This window comes from Falco cherrug, chromosome 8, assembly GCF_023634085.1.
Source record: "Falco cherrug isolate bFalChe1 chromosome 8, bFalChe1.pri, whole genome shotgun sequence".
NCBI classification, from domain to species: Eukaryota; Metazoa; Chordata; class Aves; order Falconiformes; family Falconidae; genus Falco; species Falco cherrug.
The window spans coordinates 23,692,041-23,718,615 of record NC_073704.1 but is presented as its reverse complement, the minus strand read 5'-3'; the positions used below and the strand labels follow the sequence as shown (position 1 = coordinate 23,718,615).

General features: G+C 38.0%; 1 protein-coding gene across 6 annotated transcripts in view; it reads right to left on the bottom strand.

Moving 5' to 3' along the window:
* FIGN (fidgetin, microtubule severing factor) overlaps positions 1-26,575 on the bottom strand; it is a 106,590-nt gene that overhangs the window by 60,208 nt on the left and 19,807 nt on the right. For 2 of the 6 annotated variants that reach the window (XM_027810685.2, XM_027810686.2), the window contains one exon: positions 9,827-9,975. The exons of 3 other annotated variants lie outside the window; for them this stretch is intronic. The gene's annotated coding sequence lies outside the window, so the exon portion shown is untranslated. Of the gene's footprint in view, positions 1-9,826; positions 9,976-11,557; positions 11,643-26,575 lie in introns of those variants that run through there. One more of the 6 variants, XM_055718969.1, reaches the window with a different exon arrangement.

Here is a 26,575-nt window from a genome sequence, read left to right as displayed (position 1 = left end):
GTGGTGGTTTAGGTTTTCTTTTTGCATTTCTATTAACCTCAGAAATAAAAGCATTCTTCCAAAAAGTAATATTCTAAAATTCTAGAATAGCTTAGAACTATACTGAAGAGCTGCCTAGACTCAATGTCTTCAACAGTCTTCTCTCTCTTAATTTTCTGAGGTTCCAAGAATCAACCGCTACAAGTACTGCGTTGCGAGATGAAGCTGCTGTCCCTCCATAAGTAATATGTCCTTCCATTATGACATACACTTTCTAAAGCATTAGTATCTTCTTTGGGAAACCCACAGACTTTTCCTATTCACTAGTGTATTTGCGAAGAAATTAAAGGTAATTCTCAGTCCATAAATGGGAGCCTTAGGGGAAAATAAAAATAATCTCAGCCTGTTTACAGTGAAGTAGGTTTGGAGGAGTGACTCACATGGGTAACCTTGATATAGAACACTTTTTTCTCACTATTTATTAGTGATGGATGTCCCATTCCACACCCCTTTCCTTGCTGGGCCAAGAGAATTCTGGCCATTTGTGCACCATGTAAAGCCTTCCAATTCACTTCAGGCTGGTAAGGAAAAGGGGTATCAGAAGAATTGTGATTAGGGGTAGAGGGGAGATCTTTTGAGAAAAACCTGCTAAAAAACATCTCCAAAGTAATTTGTATTAAATCTATCATGTGTACTTAAGATTTGTAACTGAAACAAAAAAAAAAAAATATACTAGAAAGATTCTCTAGTGTTACAACTGCTAATTTAATTAATATTTGAAAATTTGAAGATGATTTCTGCAAATCTCTGAGGGATTTTGATTAACAATGTATCAGCACAACATAACCTCAGTACTCCGGATCCACTTTAACACTTTGTTTCCAGAACAGCTGAAGAAAGATATACCTAGTCACACAAGCATTGATGTTGGGACCATACTAAGTAACAGCAGGATTACACAGAATAACATTCAACATGCCTGGACCTACCTAGACCCAGGCATCCTTCATGCCCACATTTTGCCAGATAATTCTGACTAAAGGTCTACAGAATCAGTGACAGATGGGTGATCTAATTACAGCAAAGACCTTTGAGTGAAGCTAAGCCAGCAAAATAACTTTTGCTGCTACTGTGGTGGGCTACCATTACAGAAAGACAGAAACTATTAGAAACTTTCCCTTGCATGCCAAGATTGCCACTGGACTACTGACACAATGGTAATGGGTTTACAAGAGATGACATGACTACAGACAAACGGTGATAACACAGGATTCACCTTTGTCCTGTCCTTCCTTGTGTATTGGTATGTCCCTTCAAACAGATTATCTGCAGGAGTACTGAGGAGCACTCATGTTGGAGAAAGATACAGAATAAAGTGGAGATCTCATGTGCATGTCAGCACTGGGACAAGCTCTGTTCAACTTCATCAGCAACCTGGACGAAGGGGCCGAGTGCACCCTCAGCAAGTTTGCTGCTGATACAGAGCTGGGAGGAGCGGCTGATGCACCAGGAGGCTGCGCTGCCATTCAGCCAGACCTGGGCAGGCTGGAGAGCTGGGCAGAGAGGAACCTAACGATGTTCAGCAAAGGCACGTGTAGGGTCCTGCACCCAGGGAGGAACAACCCCACGCACCAGTCCAGGCTGGGGGCTGACCTGCTGGGAGGCAGCTCTGCGGAGACAAACCTGGGGCTGCTGGGGACAGCAAGTTGCCCATGAGCCAGCAGTGTGCCCTGTGGCCAAGGAGGCCAGTGGGATCCTGGGGTGTGTCGGGATGAGCGTGGCCAGCAGGTCAAGGGAGAGGATCCTGTCCCTCTGCTCGGCCCTGATGAGGCCGCATCTGGAGCACTGTGCCCAGTCCTGGGCTCCCCAGTTCAAGAGAGACAGGGAACTACTGGAAAGGGTCCAGCAGAGGATGATGAGGGGACTGGAGCATCTGCCTTGTGAGGAAAGGCTGAGGGAGCTGAGCCTGTTTAGCCTGGAGAAGAGAAGACTGAGAGGGGATCTTATAAATGCATCTAAAGATCTTCAGGGTGGGTGTCAGGAGGATGGGGCCAGACTCCTTTCAGTGGTGCCCATTAACAGGACAAGGGGCAATGGGCACAAACTGCAACACAAGAAGTTCCATCTGAATATGAGGAAGAACTTCTTTACTTTGAGAGTGACAGAGCACTGGAACACGCTTCCCAGAGAGGCTGTGGAGTCTCCTGCTCTGGAAACATGCAAAACCCACTTGGACATGATCCAGTGCGGCCTGCCCTAGGTGAACATGCTTTAGCAGCGGGTTGGACAAGATGATCTCCAGAGGTCCTTCCCAACCACAACCATTCTGTGATGAAGTCTCACTGCACACTTTATCATACAGGAGTGAGAGGGAGATAAGTAAAACACCCCTCAAAAATAAACAGAGCAAATACGCAGCCCAACAATATTTTTGCTTCCCAAAATAGTGAATAAAAGAGTGAAATTCTGTATCTGCAGGAAAAAGGTGCCAGCAAAAGAGAAAGGCAGTCAAGTGCTTTAAATAACAACTGTCTCTGAAGCACAGGATGCACATATCAGCTTTCAATAAATTCAGTTGAAGGTGGCTATCAAGTTATTCCAGAATTTAAAGAATGCTGTTCTCTACACTCATGTGATGAAGGAAAACAAGTGACATAACTGTTCAAATTGAAGCCAGAGAGAAGTGGATTTAGAATTGATCTTGGATTGAAACACACAACCATGTAGTTTAGTGGACATCAGTGAAGGCGAGAATTGTCTGATGGAAAGGATGGATACTTATGGAAGCCAATAGCTTTTCAACATTAGAAAGAATTTAAATGACAAGAAATGTCACAAGAAGCACTGGCCAGAACAGTGTACAGATTTCAAGCTGGAATTTAACAAAAACACCTCTTGGAGTTGTACCTGTTTGACAAGTATCATGTGGAATTACACACGTACAGGGAAAAAAAGGCAACAATTGCATCATTTGGTAGGCAATGAGGAAGAACCCACAAAGCCTGTATGGTAGGGGCAAAGAAATTACAGTAGTGCCACTAGCAAAGAAGAATTATTCACAGAAGCACTGAGCACCTTTGTGAAAGAATAACGGGGGGTGTGGGGTGGGGGGGGTGGGGGGGGGGTACTTTCTTCAATCAGACAACTTTGATGACATAAAATATACAAAGATTTTTACTTGGGTAACACCATTTTGGAGTGTGGTAAAAAGCAATAAAGCATGGCCAGAAAGTTCTGAGCAAGAACCAGAACTTTTGAAGGCTAAAGCTAAGCAAACATGTACATTCTAGAAAGTGGAAGCAACAAATCTAGGTAAGAAGTTAACTGAAAAAGCTGATTTCATCTCTAGGCTGGCTCTACTAGATAAACAAAACGTATAATGATGCTTTGGAATGAGCTTTGGAATGAGGAACATGTGTAAAGAGCTCTACTTCTAAACCAGTTGCCGATTTACACCTGAGCAAAGTGTTTCTAATGAAAATCTTCAACAAGTCAATCAATGTTTCACCTCTTTGTTAGCATTTGCATCAGAAATCCTTTATATTTTCTACAGGTATGTGAGGAAGAAAATCATTGGCATAATGATCCTACAATGGTGTAATTTAAACACAAACATCCTTAGCACTAATAAAGCTTAAAAGTATCCAATGAATAAATCTTTAAGACATTTTGGTATTGAAAGGAACACAACACAGACTAAAATGGGTCTTAAGCTCTCTCTGCCCTTTGCTAAAAATGCTCAGAAACTTTCTTCCTTCCCAGGTAGATAAAGTGTTTTTTTCCTTTTCCAGCAATCAGCAGAAGATCTGCAAAGCTGAGGTCAAAGCTCAAAAAGCTTCAGCAGCTGTAGACTCTCTAGAACACTGGACAAACATTAATTGCTAAAGCTTTTGTCCAGAATGAAACAAACTCACTGGAGTACCCACTCCCTATATCACCAAGAAGTAAACTTTCAGTGCAATATGGGACTATGATTAAATGTATAGAAATTTCTAAGATATTTCAGAATGTATATTTCATATATATGAAAATTATTCAGGGCCTGAAAAATATCTAAGATAAGGGCTGGAAATACCCTGAACTGGCCTATAATGAAAGGCCAGAAATGGAATCTTCAGAGTTGTTCCATATGCCAAAAACCACAATGAATAGGTCAACACAGGCAGTGCAAAATATTGACACTGCAGCTCTAAGTAGGATAGATTTGTTTACGTTGCTTGAAAAAAAAATACACTTCTTTTAGATTAATATTCTCATTTTGCTGAGACAGCAGCTCCTAACGAAATGACATCTAAGCTGGTGACAGTGTATATGCAGTATTTGTACTAGATAAAGCACAGCTGACAGTAGTATCTGATAAAGGACAATCTATTAAACAAAATTTTAAGTTATTCTAAGTAATGGAATGATCTAATAATGTTGTCCTCAAGTTTAATGGAATTAATGGACAATAATAATGCAGATACTGAAAAATGTGCCTAGTCAGATTCCAATCCATGTGAAACACAGCAGTATCACTAGTTTCTTTAATCGTCATGGGCAAGTTTTGGTAATTTTTGAAGTGCTACCAAAGAACATACATAGAAAGAAATTAATAGATAATGTATATATGGTATTAGTAACACTTGGGGTTCCTTCCCATTGCCACTGCAATGTGTGTTATCTGAACATTATTGTTAGTTGCAAGCCTTAAAGGATGCAAGTGATTATGGGATTGCTGGGTACTATAACATGGGAGGAATGGGGCACTATTTCAGTTTCAGAAAGGAAGAAGATAAGAGGCATCAAATTTACCTTTATGCCTAAAAGAACGTTGGACAAGTAACAATAACGCAATATTTAGAGAATCTAACATCAGAACACAATTCAGTCAGACAAAATGGTCTTTCTGGCTTTGACCAATAGCGGATTAAACTTCTTAAGTCTAAGTAACAGAGCAAAACAGCTCAAAATCTAACTGGATTGAGTAATAAAATTCACTATTAGGTTGGTTGCATATAATTTGATATTGTGTTGAATGCTAACTTGCTTTTTCAGCCATACCATTACAGAATCTTGGAAAGAAATGGCATTGTGGACTAAAGGGCGAAGTTTCTAAGTCCCATAACAAAAGAATCAGACAGAGCATCATAAAGCTCTTCCACTTCCACAAGAACCTGTCCAATAGAGTATTTTTTTGCAGCACCCTAAGAAACTGAGTGATCAGTAACGAACTAATTTCCCAAATTGCTGGGCACTCTTCAGCCATGGTCAAGGATGTGTCGTTGGACTCCCATCTTCTGTCAGGGAAAGAACACTCCTAAAATCATAATTTCACTAATTCAGAAATAAAACGCAGGGTTTATTACTTGAGAGCCTGGCAGCTGAACAGCAATATGTGAGATCTACCCTGTGAACAGTATGTACTGTAGGCAGAATTGTTAGGATGAAGGAAGACTAAAGATGAAGCCAAGACTCCTGGTGAGATCTATCAGATGCTTATTAGCACAAGATATTTCAAAAGCTACATGACAGAAGGGATAAAACAACAGAAAATAATCTCGGATAGTGTACATTCAAGGAGGAGACACAGAAATATCAGTGCTATGTGTGAATATAAGCTAAAGATTTGTAAATGCAGTTCTGCAGAACAACTGATGTAAAAAGAAGACAAAAGTACTGACCTACTTCACGGTTCTTCGTGTTCTGACTACCTCATACAAGCTTTAAGGCTAACAGTTCATCTTCATCCTCATTCATTCAAAATCACCATCCAACTTTCTACTGAAGGCCTCCCTTTCTCCTCATCTGCCAAGAAACCTGAAAAGAGGTTATTAATGTAATGCAATGTGGAAAAGCAGTTGAATGAAACAGTGTCACGACACTTCAAGTATGGTGGAAACTTCTTCCAAGAATCTCTGTATCAAGTCACCTTTGATGTTTATAGTAGGCTTGCAGCTCCATCCCCCCAGTTAGCAAACTTCTGTGCATATCTACTGAAGAGAAAAGAAAGAAAAGTATCTTTGCCTTGGGATAAATGAAAAGGGACTTCAATTATGTCTGTTCTTGACAATGTCTAGTATGAGAGGAGCTTGCTGAAGATCAGCTTCCTGGCAAGATACAAGGGAAGAGAGACCTTTGAGCATAACTATAATTTTGTTAAGATGTTAATTAACATCTATATTGATCCACAGAGGAAAGTATACAATAGAAAATTGGCATATACTATGTCTGGTGCTGGAAAGTCATTCATAAGAGTACTCAGGCTCCACAGGAAACACGGTGTTATCCCTGACACAGTAAAGGGCCCTAAAACTAACTAAGATACGCGGCCATCACAGTACTCTGTTCACTTGAAAGATGAGGTAAGGAACTATGATTCTATTCTAACTCAATGGCATAAAGCAGAGAGTAGATAAAAAATGGGACATGAACGACATGTTTATAAAGACTTTAAAGGAGAAATAACTTAAGCAAAATCCTTTAAGGGAATATTCAATAGAAGCAATATGCCAACAACTTTGTCTAAAATCTCCCGCACAAAACTGCCGTAATCAGACATATTTGTCTTTTAAGCTCTCTCTCTTTTTTTTTTTTTACATCATTTATCACTGCAAATATTGATGCATTTCAGTAATGCACTATAAACTATTTTAATCTCTGCTGAAGGTTATATGGCAAGTACTTTTCCTTAAAACAAAACAAAATACAACCCCTCTCAATATTTAAATGAAAAGATGGTAAATTTCTATGTGTCACACAGCAACAGACTTCTGCACAAATGTAAAGATTTTTCTCAGCTTTTAAACTAGCTAATCTTCAAATAACTACTAACCCCAAAAATAATGCATAGAATTTACATGATTTGCCGTTCTTTGAATAGCCGGAAAAGGCAGGAGTTTTTAGAGTAATTTTGTTAGGGGATGGTCTTAAATAACCATGACTATATACAGTAAAGAATCAAAGTGTATGGTAGAAACTGCAAGGTCCAAATTGTTAATCCAACAAATGGTTGACCAGGAAATGCAGCAAGTATTTACAGTGTTGATTAGGGCAAGAGAATTGAGAACATTCTAAAACACATGGAGCCCAACAATGCAATATACCCAACCAATATTTATTGCTGCGTCTGTAGAAGCAATTTCCATTTTGATGCGTTCTCTCACACATGATGTTCTGAAATAGTTAAGTAACATGAAAAATACATGTTCAAGATTGTATCTGTCACAGTGGAAAATACAGCATTTATGCAGCATTACATAATAAAGCCACTGGTTTATGGACCCAAGGTCCTCTTGGAACCACCACAAATCTACATATTGTCATACGGTGATAGATATTTATATTTGCATGTGTGAATTAAAAAGAACCCACGTTAATAACCAAAACAAACAAAACAGTTATTGAGTCTAAAGGGCAGAGGAAATTTAACAGTGTCATTTGGCTGTGGTAAAGGTCAATATCGGTTCACAAAATCTGTCTAGAAGGCCACCTATCTAAGCCAACATTTTATAAAGATCTTGAGGAGTCTGTTAAAACCACCTAATTCCAGGGGGGATGCCAACACTAAGGGTAGACCTGCATTTGTTCTGTGCTTGAAAGACAGCAGAACTGCAGGGAGGGAAGCAACTGCTGACAGTTCTTTGCACACTTATTTTAGAAACTAGGAATGAATTAACTCCACCAAACTGTTTATCTGGCCAGTCTGTCTAGCAAGTAATTTCTAAAATTCTTTCATGCTAACGTACATGAACTTATTAACACTGATTTTTGCCAAATAAAATATCATTTTTGTGGAGATAATCAATGCTAAGCATGGAACTCCATAAATCTAGGGAACTCAACAGATTTAGGGAAGAGATTATATGACATGGCATCTGCAATAACAGATGACCGGACTGGTGGTCTTAGTGGTCTCTTCCACTCTTGTTTTCCAAAACTACTACATATAAATTAGATACCAGGTTTCACTAGTAGCTTAATCCAGTTTTGCACATGAATATTCAGAGTTAAAACATGAATACTTCCTCTTACTACATCATCCAGACTATGTAATGCTTATTTCAGCTTATGGATAAGTCCTACACACTGACACAGCCATCCCCCTCTCTCTTATGCTCTAATCTAATGGTACAATTGGTCCAATGAAGGATTAGACATTGAAATTTCTGATGTTCAGAAGTTTAAGTAGAGTTCTCCTACCCTTAAGTATCAAAGAATGCAAAAAATAGATCATCCCTGCATGTTTTAGCCGTAAGCATTATGTATCTTCTACCACATATAAAAATCAGCATGCAGAGATATTGCTACAAAAAGTTGTATCTAATCCAATGTTCTGATATCTCTAAGTAAATTTGTAGACATTTCACATTAAAAAATAGAAATGGACACATAGCTATCCACATCTGTATATATTGCCATGTAATTTTGGAACACTACATTTGATAAATGCAGTATATAAAAAATGGAAGCAAAGCCCCCATAATTTACTAATAGTATGCACTGTTTTAGAACACTTTATAAAATCTTGATTTAACCTACCTGACATCCCTATAGAGCTGAAAAGTATAGACTAACTTTCAACATGCAGAAAGTGAAATAAATAAAAAAAAAACAACAAAGAAGCACAAAATCCCAGGCCTCCCATTTTATAATAGTGAACTCTAACCCACTGAAAAGCTACTAGTCTCATTTTGGGATGTTACCTCTTGATCTTCTTGACCACTTTTTCATGGAAATCTCTCCATACCCCCACCCCAAGAGAAAACCAATATATTCAATCTGATGAAGCCACCTGTGCTTTTTAATAGCCTTGCCTGACACAGAATAGGTCTTGTAATAGATGAGATACATAAATGGAAAACCATTCAACATTTGAGAAAGGTGATGAAATTCACTAGCCTAGTGTCAATTTTTAATTCCTGCGTTTGTTTTCTGAGGTTTTTTTAAAGGCCATTCATGAAATATTAGAGATGCCTGTCTTATATTAATGTTATGTCCTCTGACATCCACTCACTGAAAGACAAAAAGATGGCATTAAGTTTTAGTAGCAAAGTGAAATATTGCATGGTGCAAGGTGACCCAGTCTCATTTTACAGATTACCAAAATATAATCAAATAAAACCTATGATCTTTACACTGGCAAAAACAGCGTGGCAAGAGGAAAAATATAATTTTTAAAACTTAAAAGATCAATTGAAACGAAACCTATATATTTGTAACATACAAGTCAGTCCTTTGCAGTGATCCAGTCCTTGTAAGAGCACCCGTATTGACAGCAAATTTTAGTACAGGCAGGTTCAGCTTTCCCTACAATTTTGTCCCGCCACTATATCCAACCCAGAAGAAATGCCCCAAACTCAATTAAGCTGTTTGATTACAATAAAAATAGTCCTTGCTCTTCATCTTAGTCCTAGTATCTAGTGGCTGATAACCCATAGTTCACAGGTCTGACAATTGTCTGACTGCATTAATCCACACCTGAGGGGGGGGGAAAGAAAATAAAACTCATACCAGTCTGATGATGTGTGTGCAATGAAATTATACCAAGATAAACTGCCCTGGGTTAAGATTACAAGAAGAAAACTTAGGAAACACAGATTTTGTAAAACAGATCTAAACTTAATTGATACAATTCTCATTCAGCTTGTTTTTGATTGTTACTGTGATTTTCATACAGCTTTCTCTAATGGGCTTTCTGATGGGTACTGACAAACTTGAGATATTTTCATGATGAACTCTGGATGTAATCCAGTATGGCAATTCCTCCATTTCTAAACCCTCACATTTAGTCCTTCAAATCCATTCACTGAGAGCTGCCTCACCTGCCACTCTGATTTCAATGCCTCCCAGACCCTCATCAGCTCACCTCATCTATCCACTGTCACACAAACTTGGGCTCGATTTGTTGAAATGGAGGAAACTTCTACTGGGGTCGAACGATGTAATTTGGGGCTGAAACTAAGTGAAGCTTGCTGGTTTGGATAGATCGTTAGGTGAAATTCTGTCAAACAAATCCTGAAAAAAAAAAACAAAAACCAAAACAAAACTAAGAATTCATGCTTGTATTTTGTACGGAATGACTCCTTTCAAAATAATTTCTAAATGTTTTAAATTAGTCACAGAGGGCACGGAAAACTGCAAGCAAGATTAAATTAAAAACATCTTTTTTTATTTTTAATTTTTAAATGTCCTTTGTGAAAGAAGATAAGGCAATAGCTAAACATCCCACAGAGTTACTCCCTTACTTACATATTTATTGTTTACACAGTTATTCCCTTGCAGTGAAATTCTTTAGCACAGAGGTTTACATTATTACCAGGACAGACACTGAATCTAGAAGGGTTAAGTTCCTTCTTCATCTGTATTTGCAAAAAGAGTACAAGAAACCCAAGAAAACAAAACCCTTTGAAAGCAATGACATTAAAAAAAAAAAAAAAAGCTTCAAAACTGCCAAATAAATGTATCAAAATGTAATGAATGTTTGTTATTTTGTTTTAAAAACGCAAGCTCTGTACCAACTGCAGAAACGCTTGCCCTTGCTGCTGCAACCCAATCTTTAGATCTCATGAAATGATGGCACAGTACAGAACTCAAGTATTACAGCAGTGCTGGGAAACGCGTTCAGGACTGTAAGATGTTTGCAGCATCATTGTTTTAATTCTGGAATTTCACTCAACAGAACCAGTCAAATTAAGGCAGTACAAAATTGAAAAATTTAGTTTTGCCCTGTATTTACAGATGTATAAAAGAAGAAAGGATGAAATGCCAAACGCACTTTTACTGCACAACATTATGTAGACAATACGGGGCAACATACTTTGTGTAGACAATGTAGCCCATGTGATTGATTCATGGGCTGATTCCGATCTGGGTACATCAGAAGAGCCCTGTAACCCAGCATTTCACTCCAGCGCCCCCCCAGAAGGCATCAGCTAGCAATGGACCTGCCCCAGGCAATGGCTGACAGTCCTTACTCTAATGTAGTAATGGCTAAAGGGCTGGCAGCATTGAAATGGATGTTCTTCATTTACCAGACATAAGGCACAGGGAGAGAGAGTTAGTGAGGGGGTGCATGATGGAAGCTGCAGAGTTAAAACACACACAAACACCCATAACTTAAAAAATGTACTATTAATACATTGGGAGACCTCACTGAATGCAGTTTCCTACCCAGTCTGCCCAGATTCGTGCCACTAAACACAAGACTTAAAAGCCTGGAAAAAAAAATAATCCAACCATGTGGAAGTAAAAAAAAAAAGCCTCGGTATAATAAAACGACAATAAAAATCCCTTACCAATTATTGTACTACATTCTCAAAATAGGAATAGTGTCTCTTATGCCCTAATTTTATCACTTCCTTTGCCCCACGTTAAAACACCAGTGTAATTATCCTTTATATAGGTAGACCGAGGTCCCTGTGAAAATCTGCTCAGGGTGATTATTTAGTTAGCTTTTTTATTTGTGGAATTTAGGCAAGAATGTTTCAAGCTGTTTGTCAAAATAACTGCTTGATCTGCTTTAGTATTTCTGTAATTGTTAAAAAAAATAGCATTTTCTAGTAAACAAAGGGAGAGTAAGGTTAAATACTCTAATTACCAACTTGTAAGAAGAGTTGAACATGAAAGTTGTGCAAAGAGGTTTCTAATTTTGATGTATTTGGAGTCAATTCTCAGGATTTAATGACTGCAGTATACCTGGAAATGTAAGGCACAGCAACATGATATTAGTGAATATTGTTCAACATTACCATAACTCATTTAAACACTACTGAAAATGTTTTGTTTCTCATTAGTAGTTTTACTTGTACGTTTATTATTCCACATTCTGATGATGTTCCAAGCACTAGACTTCACAAGTGACAAAAATACTTCCATTTTAAGAAGAAAGATTTCAAATAACTTGATTTACCTAAGAGAAAGTTCACAATGCTGAAAACTTGCCTGCTTTTTCCTAACTAGAGACCTGGTCTTTACAAATAAAAAATAAATTTTAAAAAAATGAAGAGGTTTTTCCCTAAAAAGTCTTCCCAAAGTACTCTAGACCAGAGACGTTAATAAGGAATTACTAACATGGCTAGACCTCATCTAGGGGAGCATCTCAATTTAAAAACTTCTTTATGTACTTAATTAAAACCACACCTAATATAGTTTTCCTAAATGAGGCTTTTATTGTACAAGCAAAACAAAGATTGCTACCGAAAAACTATCCTGCAAATGATGCAAAAGCACCTTAAACTCATGGTAGTTTCCCCTAGTCATACATTTTTTCCAGTTCTCTCTCCAACTACTGATGACTGAGCAGAGGTATAACTCTTACAAACAATAAAATCTGCATTTGCTACTCCTCTGCCTCCAGCAGTTGACCACAGCTACCCCCACCATTACACAACAAAAGGCACAGTCTGGTGACAGGGTGAGGACAATGCAGCGGTGAACCTCTAGAAGACACAGCCACCCCCAGCATCCCACAGCCACTCTCTGGCAGCTCCAGAAACACAACCCCAGGACCTGGCTCCCAGTCACACACCCCATGAGCAGGCCCACTGGTCCTTTCAGACCAAGGACAACCATTGCAAACCCTTTGCCTACGTTCCTCAGTCCTTCCTAACTGTCATTAAATATTGCTAGGATGCAACAGCTCTCTCACCTTCCACCACACCAGCTGTACTTTGTGAGCCTGTCAAAAAAAAAAAAAAAATATTGGGGTGTTTTTTGGCAAATAATAGAGCCTACCATTCTCTTATCTCTGTCTTAAATACCATATTCCTTTCTGGACGAACGTTTTTGGCAGTACCACAAATAGGACTCTTCCCACTGACTGATTCCATGAAGATTGTGTCTTGGAAGGTTCTACTTTTATAATTAATTTTCTTTTTAAAACTTTCTAATTCAGTACCCACAGCAGCATATGTATTCCTATGAAAAACTCTACATAAATTTACTGAAAATTACAATTTTAAGACATTTTCAATATATGAAATTTGACAGGGGAAAAATATTACTTCCCTAGAAGTTGATAGAGTGATTAAAAAAACTACAGAAGGATTATCACTGCCTATTAAGTGTGATAGTTTGAGCAATTTCTATGGAATCTTTTCTTATTTTATTCCTATTAGATTCATTAGCATATTTCCAGCTAATAACTAACGATTGTCTGCTGTATAAAAAAACCCTCCCTAAATCTGCTTCAATGGCTAGACATTATGGCAATCAGTAAAAACTTTCTTATTTCTCATTCAATAGCTTTACACAGTGCAGAATTACATCCCTTTGGAAACTAAACACCCTGCTGAGCATTGCAGCCTAGTCCCGCAGAGCCTACGGCACCTTGGGCACACGCTTCTTCTGCCACAGTGCCTGCAGCTCCCGTGCAGCCCCCAGCCCCACACTTGTGGGATCTCACACTCTTCTCTACCAGCCACTGTTGGCCTCTGCCAAGAGACAGATAGTCAGGCGGGTCTTCGATGTAAGCTCTCGTGTTTCTTGTTATGGTCATTATCCTTGCAAACGTATTTTTTTGTTTCACTTATATGTTCCTACCTCACTTCGGTCAGTCCTCCAGATACCAGATTCCCTCCTGGTTGGTGCACCCACTGTTTAGGTACCTGAGAATGGCTCCTAAGCCTCACGTCCCCTGCACTTTAGCAAGCAGCCTACCTGGCAGCTGCAGTGCTACGCCAGAATTGAGATAACTTATTTAGACCCAGTTTATCTCCCTCCAAGACAGCAAATGTCTTTTTTTTTTTTTTTCTTCCTGTTTATTTATAGTATTTTAATGGCAGACAAACAATTTTTCCACATTAACAAGTGGTTTACAATATCGTGTAGTCACTTTCTAGTTAGTAAACCATTACTTTAACATCCTCCATTTTGTCATAAGATCATGCAAAGGTTTTCTTGCTGCACAGTGACAATCAATGTTCTCTCCTACTGAAAAGAACTCAAGCTTGGTTTAGTTGTACGGGTTTTTTCCCTCTAATTTTTATTTTTGTGAATACTGGCATAACACATAAGTTACTCTTAATGTTCTTCTAAGTGATGTTAAATGCCACACAAAGTTTACATGGCAAGTCTGTAACTCTTAATGCATCAGATTTTCTACTTTAGTGGTTGTTCACCTGGTATGATTTCTTAATGGATTCTTTTTAAAAGAACTAGATTGTAACTAATTGCAGCCCATGATTATGTACATGAAAAGAATTGGTTTGAACCTTTACCCTTGGCATACACCAAGGTGAAAGAAAAGATACAGGTTAAGGCTTAATAGTTTTACTTAGATAAATGGTGACATTTCTTAATAGAACCAAACAATTCTATGTTTTGCTCATCAAAGTCTCTCTCTCTTAACAAAAAAAAAAAAAAAAAAGTGTGTCAAGCAGGTATCAGAATTGAGATGTACTCACTTCACTCAATAGAAATATGTCTGCACTCAGCACGTTCCTTTGCATGCAATAGGCTTGTACATCGAAAAATTCAGCAGGCTGTAATTGTTAAAGAGCCTTCAAATATTTATTTAGATTGGGTATCAACCTTTCTTATAATTCTTTTTTTTTTTTTCTTCCAGTTACTAACCTTTGCCTCCTCAGAACAGGCTAAAATGCCACGTAGTTAGTCTGTCCATGGGAGAGTTTTCCAGAATATAAAAAAACAAAACCAAAACCCACCCTGCTGCTGTTTAATGCTGTTTGTAGGGGGGGAGGGGGAGGCTCTACAGAGCATTTTCACACATATACTCCTATCAGTAGTGTTCTCTATGGGCTAGTGAGCAACTTTAAGCTAGCGTCTTGAGTTTTTAAATCTCTGACAATAAAGAACCATCATATTTAAAGACAGAGAACCTGAGCTCTAATTTTTCAGAGTTCTGTCATGTATTCACAGGAGGGCTGTTTTGAACTTGTCAAACTAAGTCTTGAAGCAAGGGACTCTGAAAACAATGAGTTCTTTTTATCATCACACCAATTTTTGTGGTCTAGGTTTTTCACCTGTGATGATCTGGAGTCCTGTGGACAGATTTCCAACAGATTCTACCAGAGGATATGAAAATGCTTCAGAAACCTCATTTTAAAAAAGTAAGCTGGTGTTACCATCATCAATCTGCTGCTGACCGAACTGAAAACAATTTCAAACACACTAATAAACCCTTTCTTTTTTGTCCCCACTACTTTTTCAAAATTTAACCCTTTCTACAAGTTAACCTTGGAGCTTCAGTAATCCCATCTGACTACGACAAAAATCACTGTCTGCTAGATCACAGTGCTCCTCAAGTACCTTTTCGTAGCCTCTATTTTGCCACCTACAAAACAGGGTAACACTTGGAACTGCGTTTATGAATGCCTAAGCTTGAATGACTGACATTCTAATATTGCCTTGTGTCCATCAGCTAAATTATGAAAAGAACAGTCTTATAGGATGTTCCAAATACAGCGAGGCATAATTTCTATAGTTTAATCACTGAAACACTTAGCATCGCAAGGTTCCCTTTTCCTTGCTCAGTATGCTGAAATTATTCATCTCTCTGAAACCATTCAACTAAACTTTTTTCACCATAGTAGGAATATTAAAAAATACCTTGGCTTGCTGTGTCTATTTATCAGAACCTGAAATACTCTGACAATTGAAATTCCAATTTGTTGCTGTGCTGGTCCTGTTTTAAGAGTAAAACTGAAAGGCACATGGTTAATAAAACAACCTGTAACTGCTTTGAACACTATCTCAGAGCCTGTGAACATACATCAGTGTGTTCATTACCATCTAGCAGGAGACAGTCATCCTTAACAGAAACAGATCATGAGGAAATGCCATAAAAAACAGAGTGGAAGTTGGATTTCCTGTTTATTATTTAAAATGTGCACTCCGCAACTGTCAAATTAAAGGAGAGCTTTACGAGCATCCGGAGAGAAAGAAACAGGGGCTCAGTGGCAACTGTGCCAGCCCCACACAGCACCATTTGCAATATGGTCCTGAGGTACCCATGCAGCGCTCCATTTGTAGAGCTGGATGTAAACCAACTCCTGCAGCTCAGGCCGGAGGATGGGATGAAAAAAATCCCAGCTCCCCCCAAAACTCACATGCATCCCCCAGAGCCGGCAGCCAGCGCCCAAGAGATTTCCAGAGCAGAAGGCGGGGAGGGAGTCCAAGGACTGGCTCTGCCAAGAAGTGCCCTCAAGGAAATTCTGGCTTGCCTAGAGGGGTGGAGGGTTCACCTCCAGCCAGGCTGGAGAAAAAGCACATTGGCCACTTTTGTGGCTGGGCGAGCTGTCACAGCCATGGTTTTCAAACAAGGTTGTAATAAAAGTCAAGAGAACTGTTTCTCCCAACTTCATCTCTCTTGCCTTTAACTGCATGCTCTTCACATGTGCTCTTACAAAAAAGTGGGGCATCCAGCACAGAGAGACTCAAATCCCAGCTAAGGACTTTGTGTGCTATAACTACGCTGAGCACAGATGAAAGAAAATTTGCCTTCAAAAACAGCAACAAAAAAGCAAAGTAAAACACCTGATCCACATTGACATCAAACCCAAAGTGGATTCATAGCAAATAACTCATACAACTGTCAGCAATCTTCACTGGAAATATGACAGCTGACACCTTTGCTATTACATATTAAGTAATCATTATAGCAAATAATAAAACCCAGTATTTGTAAGTTTATTTGAAAGTGGTGCTGAAGTATGAAGAACAAAGCCAGAACCAAGTATTCCAGACCAAAAAAACCCAAAAAAACTAGCTCTGACATGGAAATGTGTTCATTTAGAAAATTTGCTCAAAACGTATGTCCTTAACTTTGCTGAAAAAGGCTCTCCCACTCACATACATAGGTCTGCCTACATGTTTAGAGCTAAGGACATGCACATTTATCAGTGGGATCGAGGCTTTAATCCTTCCTCTTGAGGCCTCAGTAATAAAGTGGGGATAACCACGCTTACTTATTTTGTAGGGTGTTGTCAAAATTAATGCTCACGGAGCTGTCACTAGGTGAAAATCATTATGGCTCCCGTCCTGCAATTGCTAATGCTTGGGCTGCCTGCTGCACACACACTGAGCCCAGCGAAAGCTAATTGAGTCCTCTGAAGGTGCAGCAGTTTGCCCAGACCCTATCAATAAACTGTTAAGAGTTTAAAAAACAAAACAAAACCCACTATATTAAATGTGAACACAGCACAATTTTCAAATGATCCTGCAGACCAGAGCCTCTGGGGCTAAGCATGGCTCAGGAAACCCATTCATAACAGAATACAATATGTAGATATATATATATATATAGGGAGAGGGATATAAACCACAGCCATTAACCCAACTTATTCAGCATAACTCTGTGTGCACTCCCAAACACACACTCACAGGCAAACACACACCTAAGTGCATACAGCACCTGAACTACAACAAATCGATGATTGCATGTATGTAAACTGACGAAAACATAGACACACAACTGATGCACATTACATCTTCTATCCTTCCCTAAACATAACTCTCAGCTGAAAGAGACGGCTGGAAAAAAAATTGTACTTTATGGTCCACTTTGAAGAATGCAAATGAAATTAAGGAAAGACCTGAGCCAAACTGGTTTCCTCATCAATATATCCCACAAAACCAATTTAACTGACGTCAAATTCAAATAATTCACCTGACGTCACGCTGAAGAAGCCAAGCATGAACACCTCACAAATTATTATTTTGATCCAATTGTTAGAACAGAATTACAGCAAAAACTGCACTTTCTACAGCTATTAAAGCAGTGACCCTGGCAGAGCATGCTTTTGTGCTGAACTTTTTATATCACCAAGCCTATTAATCAGGTGGCAGTTCAAACTGATGTGCTTTATATAGTTGACCCTGGCCAGTGCTTTAATTACTTGGCATTAAATGGTAATTAAGACTTTCCACATTCAGGTTTAATCCCAAAAAATTAAGTGTAAAATCCAGTAATTTAATAAAAGAGTTGTGTTCTTCACTGTGCTTCAGCCTGGACACTGAGGATGCAGCAATTTACTATTGACAAGCACTAAAGGAGCAGGTCATTTCACAAGTATAGTGTGGACAAAGGTGAACCGGGCAACTGATGAAATCTGTGGCCAAGGCGAAATAGCAATCTCTGAGCCAAATGGTAATAAAGTTACTGAAATGAAGCAGTGTAGCTTCTGAACTGTCATAAGGAGGATACAGGCTTCAGGATGGTTTGGCTGAAGTAATTAACACATCATTCCCTGAGAGTCAATCAAGGTGGTTAGCCCTACCTCTTTTTGTATGCTACACCTGAAAAGCAAAAATACGTGTGTAAAACCAGCCAGAAACACCAGCAGTTGTGGGCAACGTTTTATGAAACAGTATCCACTTCTCAGAAAGTATTTACAAAATTTGCAATAAGCAGGGTAAAATAAGAGTCATGCTTTAATGTTCTTTCTCATATTACCAAATTATATCTCCGTATTTTCTACAACATGCAAGAATCAAGCAGAAATGCAGTCAAATGTCACTGTCCAAAATTCCCTGCTAAATCAAAGACAATTACTTCCCTCAATAGCTATTAAAGGCAGATAGTTTAATCATTGGGGAGGCAATCTAGTGTATAGGACACTGCAAGAGGAGCCCGTAGATGTAGGCTTAACTTGCGGCTCTGCTACTGACCTGCTATATGACCTTGGGCAAGTCTCTTCACATTTCAGCGCCTCTTTGTGTCCCTATTAACCTTTGTGCATCTTAGCTATTTAGAATGTAACCTCTCTGACGCAGAACAGTCTCTCACTACATGTTTTTACAATACGAGCACAACAAGGTCACCATCTTGGTCGAGACATCTAAGTGCTACAGTAATCCAAATAAATAAGAACAATATATTCAATTATTCAGAATCCAACTTGCATTTATTCAATTTTCCCTTAACATCTGGATAGCTGAGACACCATCACAGATTAGAATGTGCATCCTACATCCTTTTAATTTTAATGTCTTACCTGCTGTTTGTGTAATTGAAATTTGTATGGATTTTCATAAAGCGAAGAACACCTAACCCACTGCCTAAACCACAAACAATGGAATGAGCCACTGGTGCCCAAGTTTTTCAGAACACATGGGAAATAAATCATTTCTCTGAAAGGAGAAACAAGAAGGTCCAGCCAGTATAAAGTTTGACCCAGCAAATTGCTTAAGCATGTGCTTAAGTTTAAGCACGAGTAGACCCACCGAAGAGCTTAAAGTAAGCTTAAATAAGGAATCTGAGCTTTTCGGATTTTGAGGAATATATATATGTATATATATAATAACAACAAAAACATGAATGTTAAGTATTTTAATATTCACATTGTGATATTGTGCAATATGAACAGGTTTGTGAGGAAAAATACTGCTTCCTTTAAAAGCAGGTGATTAAATGATGGATGCTTCTTCGTACCAGCCATGCTCCCCAAAAAGCACACACCACACTACATATGCAATTCAAAGGCTATTTCAAGTACATGCGTTTTCTTTCTCTATTTCAATTGTACTTTGAAAGTATTTAGATGTGGGAAAAATTAACACAGATAACTCTGTGACAGGTTTCCTTTGAATATACTGTTCAATCAAAGTATATTCTTCATAAATTCTTCTGTATTTTTAAGAAAAACCCGAACTGAGCTAAATGAGGAAAACTATAGGCTGCAAGCAGAACCTAGAAATAAAACTAGTAAGAAGAAAAAGTAGGAATTGCAAACTAAGGATTTTATCTGATTTATTTACTTAGAAGTTTGAACCCAACAAACATCAAAAATTCATATGATAGCATATGAGATCAAACTATCACTGGTTACTTAAACAAGTTTTACAGTGGAATGCACACTGACAGGAATCATTCTTCCTTTTCCTGATTCAGATACAGATATTTGATTATGCTCACCTTCAGTTCATGCTTTTAAATTCTGATTCTTTGGAAATGAAAACAAACACAAGATAAGAAAACACTAAATACTCCCAGCTGGAAATTGTTACAAAAGCACCAGTAGCAGAAAAGAATTGTAATTAAAAATGTACTGACCCACAAAGGAAGCACCGAACAATTACTTTTACGGTGAAATTTTACAAATCATCTAAAATCCTACCTGAAGAAATGGCTCAAGCCTATGCAGATGTCGATATATCAATAACATGCCATGAATGACAGTAGAATAGTAACCATCATTAAAAATAATAATAATAATAATAAAAAGATAGAAAAAGTAAACCCCACATGTGGCTTAATAGTCACCCTTTGAAGAAAACTGAAGGCTCTAGGAAAATAGAAAAAGAAGTCTGCTGTCTTCCCTCATCTCATAAATTTTTAGTGTCCAAGCTCAAGCTTGGGGTACAATATCATTTTTATTTTTCACACAAGAAATCTTGTTCATAAGTATGGCACAAAGGTAGGATGAGACAATGGTAAAGGTGTTGAGGAGGCTGGAATGTGCACCGCTTATTACCACTGTAAAGGGATTATCTGAAAAAAATATTACATAAATTCTTTGTCTATTCAAAATATCTAACATTTGTAGCAATCACAAATGCTAGTGAAAAGCAAGAGAAAACACACCAAGAACTCATGTAATAAAAGGAGTGTCCTTAAAGAGCTTTTCTTCTTCTGGGAATTTAAACATAGGGACAATTTGGAAGATGTAGTTTCTTTAGCAAGGAGCTCAGTTACCATAACTGATACACAATGCCAGCCTTAGAATTCTAATTGTGTTTAATACAGTTTCATGTTGCATCAAAGTACAAAATCAATACCATTTGTCCAGCAAACAGGAAAAATGGAATCTATAAACTGCTCTTATTGAGTAATTAAACACCTATTATTGTCATGAGTGGTGAAACAATGAATTTGATAAGACAAATTTTTGCGAGAAAACACTGCAGTGATTAATACCTCCCTACGTATTAAATAAAAATGACTGCCTTTTGTGCGGTACTGCTGGCAGAAGAACAGGAATGAGAGAGAAGTAGTTGCCAGTGCCACAATAACAGGCTAACCTTGAACTGAACTCCTTTCCTCAAGAAATTAAATGCTGTAGCAGGACTTTAAATCCCTCCACTTAGAGCTCATTTGTGTTCCACGTAACCTGCAGTTCCTGAAGAGAACTCATTATCTTCAAAAGGAGAATCCTTTTATAATTTCTTTACAAATGTGTATATTGTTTCTACAAAAAGTATTTCATATCAGAAAAGGGATAAGAGTATTAACAGTGTAAGCAAGGCAAAAAGGCTCGTATCATTAAGACACCATTTCTGCTTCCTGGGAATTCAAACGCCAGCTACAGTGGTATGGAAAAATGAATGAGAATGAGGTTAAAGAAAATGTACCTTTACAGCAAAATTTTAATCTGTTAGACTGATGCTAAACTGCACTGGTCTTTCTGCTGCTATATGCTGTATTTCTATGTATAGACCCCCTCCCCCAATGCCCCTCCTGTAGCTTTGGCTTCCTATTTTTCTTTTCACTTAGAATGATGCACTAGGAACAACTATAGAGTACAAAAGATGAATCTATGGATGTGACACTTGTAAAGGGTAACCCTATTTCACAAGTGAGATGGGACAAAAAAGAAAGAAAAAAGGCCACAGAAGCAATAACTGCTCACTGAATTACCATTAAATTGTAAGATTTACAATCCAATGTACAGTAAGTGCATATCTAATGGAGTTTGTCCTCTAAAAGAATATAAAGTAGATCTTTGCAGCATAAGATGTATTCAGGTTAGGTTTTTTATTTATTTTTTCACTTTTTTTTTTTTAATTGAGGCACACAGAAAACAGATGTGCACATAAATTCCAGAATTTTTATACGTATTAAAACCAAGTCAAAGCCAACATTAAAATATGATAAATGTAGTATGATTAGTAGGATCTGGCTTTGTATTTTCAAAACATGCTCGCATTCTACAAAGAGAGATAAAAGATGACTTTAACACAGCCAGTCAATACTGCTTTCACAGATATCATTGGTAAAAGCAGTTCACATATTATAAATTCAGTTTATTGCTCTGATCTACTGGAATTCAACGAGATGACTGAAATGACTTTTTGTGGGGGGTGGCAAAGCAGCTGCTGACCATTTCCAATATCTTCTAAACAAAATGTCTGGACAGGAGTTCCCGATCACTTTGCTCATTACAGCCTTAAATAAGCCACAATATTTATTTTCATATAATGAATGTAAATACAAATAAGGCTCATGCACAGCATTATTATTTGTAAACATTTTTGTCATTAATTTCACTGCTGTTATTCCTATGAGCATAACTGTTGAGTGATTTAAGTTTAGAAATCAGCAAGGCATATCAAACAATTATTTAAATAGAACCAAACTTTTACATGAAATACCAGGCACATTCCTATTATATTATATTACCAGGGTATAAATAATCACGTGTTTTACAGGATGACTCTGGAAAATCCAAGCTTGCAATAAACCCCAAAACTATCAAATAGACAAAGGAACTTTTGGGTAGTAAGCCATTCAAATACCAGCAAGACAGATTGTGTTCTGCACACTTAATTTGAATTAATATTTTTTTCCATAGATAAACTTCAGGCTTCCACATTTCCACAAATAGCACTAAAACTTTTACTCTCCTACCTAAAAGGAAGTTTGCCTAACACACAAATTTTCCTGTTATCTGGCTTTTATTTCAGAGGATTAAAAAGCAACGCACAAGATCAGCAACGATAGCCTTGTTCTCTCCAACCTCAGTGAATCAAGTTCACTGGAGGTGAAGCAGTGGAATTATCAGTACAAGTGGCTGTGTCATCAAAGCTTTCTGAGAGGTAGTGTATGGAAATGCCTAAACAAACAGAAGCATAAAAGCTGTCTGTATAGGAAAGGGCTCTCCCAAGGCTTTTCATTAAAACAATTCCAATTGCAGCTTCATGATGCAGCATTATATTACATGAGAAATATAAAATCTTGACATTTTTCTAAATGTGAACGGGTTAAAGAACCTCTCCACGCTACAGTGAGCCTGAGAATTTCCAGCAGCTGATGAAGACCAGTTGACCACCTGATACTTTTTCAGCAGGGTGATAAAATTAAAGGATTGCTTTGATTTGCTTGAAGGATTACTTTCTATAGTTAATTATTTAAAGTGCACAGTCTTACAAAAGGGAAAAATATCAAGAAGGTTAATGTAGAGTGAGCTAATTGCAAGCTGATTACATTGTGCAAAGCAAGAGATATTACTGGTGTTACATACCATCACAAGGACTAGCCTATTCCACCCTGCTGCTGCAGCAAACAAGCTGATTTGCTAACAAAGTGGTCAGCTCGGGCACTTGCACAGCATCTCGGTAGGTCCACAGGCGACTGCTTCCCATGCAGAGAATCTCAAACTCCATTTTCCAATCTGATTACACGGCTCCTTATTCCAGCAGCCTTAAACCTTCATGGCAGTTTACCAACATTTTCATCACTTTTTCTTTTACAAAGCAAAAGAACCTGATAAGCTCTCAGGTACCCAGGATTTCATAGTCGATGGCTGGCAGGCAGCCAGCTTCCCTCACGGCACAACTGTTTCGTGCCACAATGCAGAAAGCACACTGAATTTAACAGATAGCGCAAAACTATTAGAATTTTGCAGTACGTACCAGCAAGCAGCATGTTTCTGTCTTTGCACACGTAGACAGTTCTGTTTAGTCACATTTATAACATGCCTAAACCTGAAAAGATGGGTTTAAAAAAAAAAAAAAAAAGAAAGAAAGAAAGGAAAAAACAAGAAAAAAAAGAGAAAACAGAACAAATGAAGACAGACTACTGTCACTAAGTCAAATGAAGTGTGTGCTCAAGTTACTTCATGGCAGTGCTGCCAAATTACTAGGAATTGGGGACAATACTAATATTTTTTGATAAGAACTTAAATTAAGAAGAAGGAAAACAAATCTTTAGATCAAATAGAAGTGTTTGACAGAAACTGAAACATTATTTTAACATTAAACCAAATGCAAAACAGAGACACTTGTCTATTTTTGGCATGTGAAATACTTACATAAAGCATTAAAATAGCCACAAGATATACCTGGGTTTATATATTCTCTAGCTCAGAAATACCACTCGAATGATGAAAGAACAAAAATGCAATTCATATTGGCGAATAAGAAACATCTTTCTAAAATGCTTATTCTGATATATATCATGTACTGTCTAAAAATCTGAGGTACACAGGAAGAATTATAGACACATATGTAAAGTTTTATACATATATATATATAATAAAGAAAATAACAGAATGCAGGATGAGAGTTCTGGAAAGAGATTATTCTACAAATCTTAAGGATTTGAACAAAAAGAAACCCAATAAAAAGCAAGGGAGAAGGAAACTCCCTTATTTTTGGTTAAAGAAAAATACGTTAATATTAAACGAACAAGTTTTCACTTATTGCTACCAAGGCTCACTCTCCCATTCAACGAAATTGGTTATCCAGGTATTATTTGCATAAAGCCCAAAACAGCCTATAAGGAACTAACGTAAAACGAAGTTAGAAGTGTAGAAAACAATTCCCCCATGCCCCCCCAAGCAAAATATTTTTTTTTAATCAAGCAGATCAAACCAAAATTCAAAGGAACACAACCCATAAAGTATTCTTAGAAGAAGAAATGCAATTTTGCATATAATCACTTTTATGATAAGAGAATTGGGGGGAGGGGTGGGGAATGAGGAGGGTAAGACAGTGAGTTACAGGGGTGGAGGGGGTGGGGTGGGGTGGGGGAGTACAACTAAGCTGGCGCGATGGCTCAGTACTCCAGACCACCAGTGCATTGACCCTCTGTATCTCTGAGTCATTAGCTGGAATCCCAGCTCTGCCTTTCGGAGTAGGGATTTGAACTCGCACACCGATGCGGTGCGATTCGGGATCTTGAGCGTGCCAGACAGAGGGGTCATTCTTCTCGGTGCGGAGGAGGCCGGCGGCCCCCGGGGAGGGCAGGGCTGGATGAGTGACTGTCCCCGGCGCTGGCACTGGACATGCTGCTGACTCAGGCAGGGACGCTGACAGGCACTGCTGCTTCTCCCCATCACTCCTGCATGGAGTGTTTTTAGGCCGCTGGTGCTGACAGGTACATGCAAAATTCAGGGGGAAATTATCAACATATCCTTCCTTGCCTCTGTGTGTATTTGTATATATACATCCCTGTGTGCAGCTATACAAATGTTTGCATGTATTTATGGAGACACACTGGAACAGGCTAAACTGGCTTCTCTGCAGCCTTAGGTAGTGCTCAGCACTGCCAAAATATTCCTACAACAATTCTTCTTAATACAGCTACAGTTTTATATCTATGCACACACAGAGGCTACATATGCATATCCTACACACATATCATTCACATACATGTAGTACTGTGTGCAAGTAGCTTTATCTTTAAAATTGCATTGCTAATTTAAATGGGAATTTCATCTCCGGTGAAATAAAACCCACATTTGAACCAGCTTCTAATATCAACAAATTATTCACATTCATGATTCCTAGTAAACTATTTATTACAACTGTAAGCAACTGTAAGGTTTGAGAGGGTTTGTTGCTTGCAGATGCAGGTTGTGGGGGTGCCTTCCCCCCCATTTTGTTACCCCTCTATGATTTATTGGCTAGTGAGCAAACCCACTTAAACTATAGTTGTCTATATGAATCACTAATTTTCATGTTTCTAATTAAAATGTAAACAGTGTAATGAAGACATCAAGTTTTTAGGCAAATGTCTCTTCCAGTGCCACTTGGGGTATGGTAATTACTGAAGCAGATCTATGGATGCTCCTGAATCCTCTGCAAGTCCAGATTAAAAGCATTACTGCTAAACCTTGCTTTTTACACCAGGGAATTGTGTTCTCTAACCTATTCCCAGTTTGCTTAGAGATGCATATCTGTACAAGCGTTTATAACTAGTCATTAAAAAAAAAAATCAAAATAGAAGTTTATCACATAAATGGAAGAGTTTGTGGGGGAAAAATTGTGATTTCATTTAAAATAAAATTTGATTTCACTTTTATGATTACACATAACTAGCATAGTAAAGCCTGTGCTAAAAACTTATCATCTTAGTGCTTCCCCCAGAAAAAGAAAAACAGATTAGGCATCACTAAGAGAATTCTTAAAAAAGCATAAATGATATTTCAAGGCTGTATTAAAATTCCTGTTGTTCCAAAATGCTTGTTTCACAGTCAATTAATTTAAAAATATATTATTCAGGAAAACATTAATAAAAAAGAAACCTATTCACTGACAAAAAAAATGTAAATGGCCATTGCAAATACAAAATGCTTGATGCGCAACTGAAAAATCTGTTGTCGTATCTATTCCAGCCTTTATGTCTATATCTGAAATTTGTCAGAGTTTATCCTAAAGCAAATGACCTCTCCTACATTTACCGAAGGAATACAAGTCCTCTCCTGCGTACAACTGTTAATTGAGCCTGTCTGCTACAGAATCTCTTTCCTCTCCAAATAAGCCAGGATACTTGTTTTACATATTTACTGCCAAGCACTTGAACAATCTTCTATTTTATTATAATACTGGGTCCCATCTCCCCCCCCTTCTGGAAGATTTTTTTTTTCTTCCCTGTACTGTGAGTAGTTAAAGCTGCAATCCACAGTGATATAAAGCATCTAAAATGCCTAATACA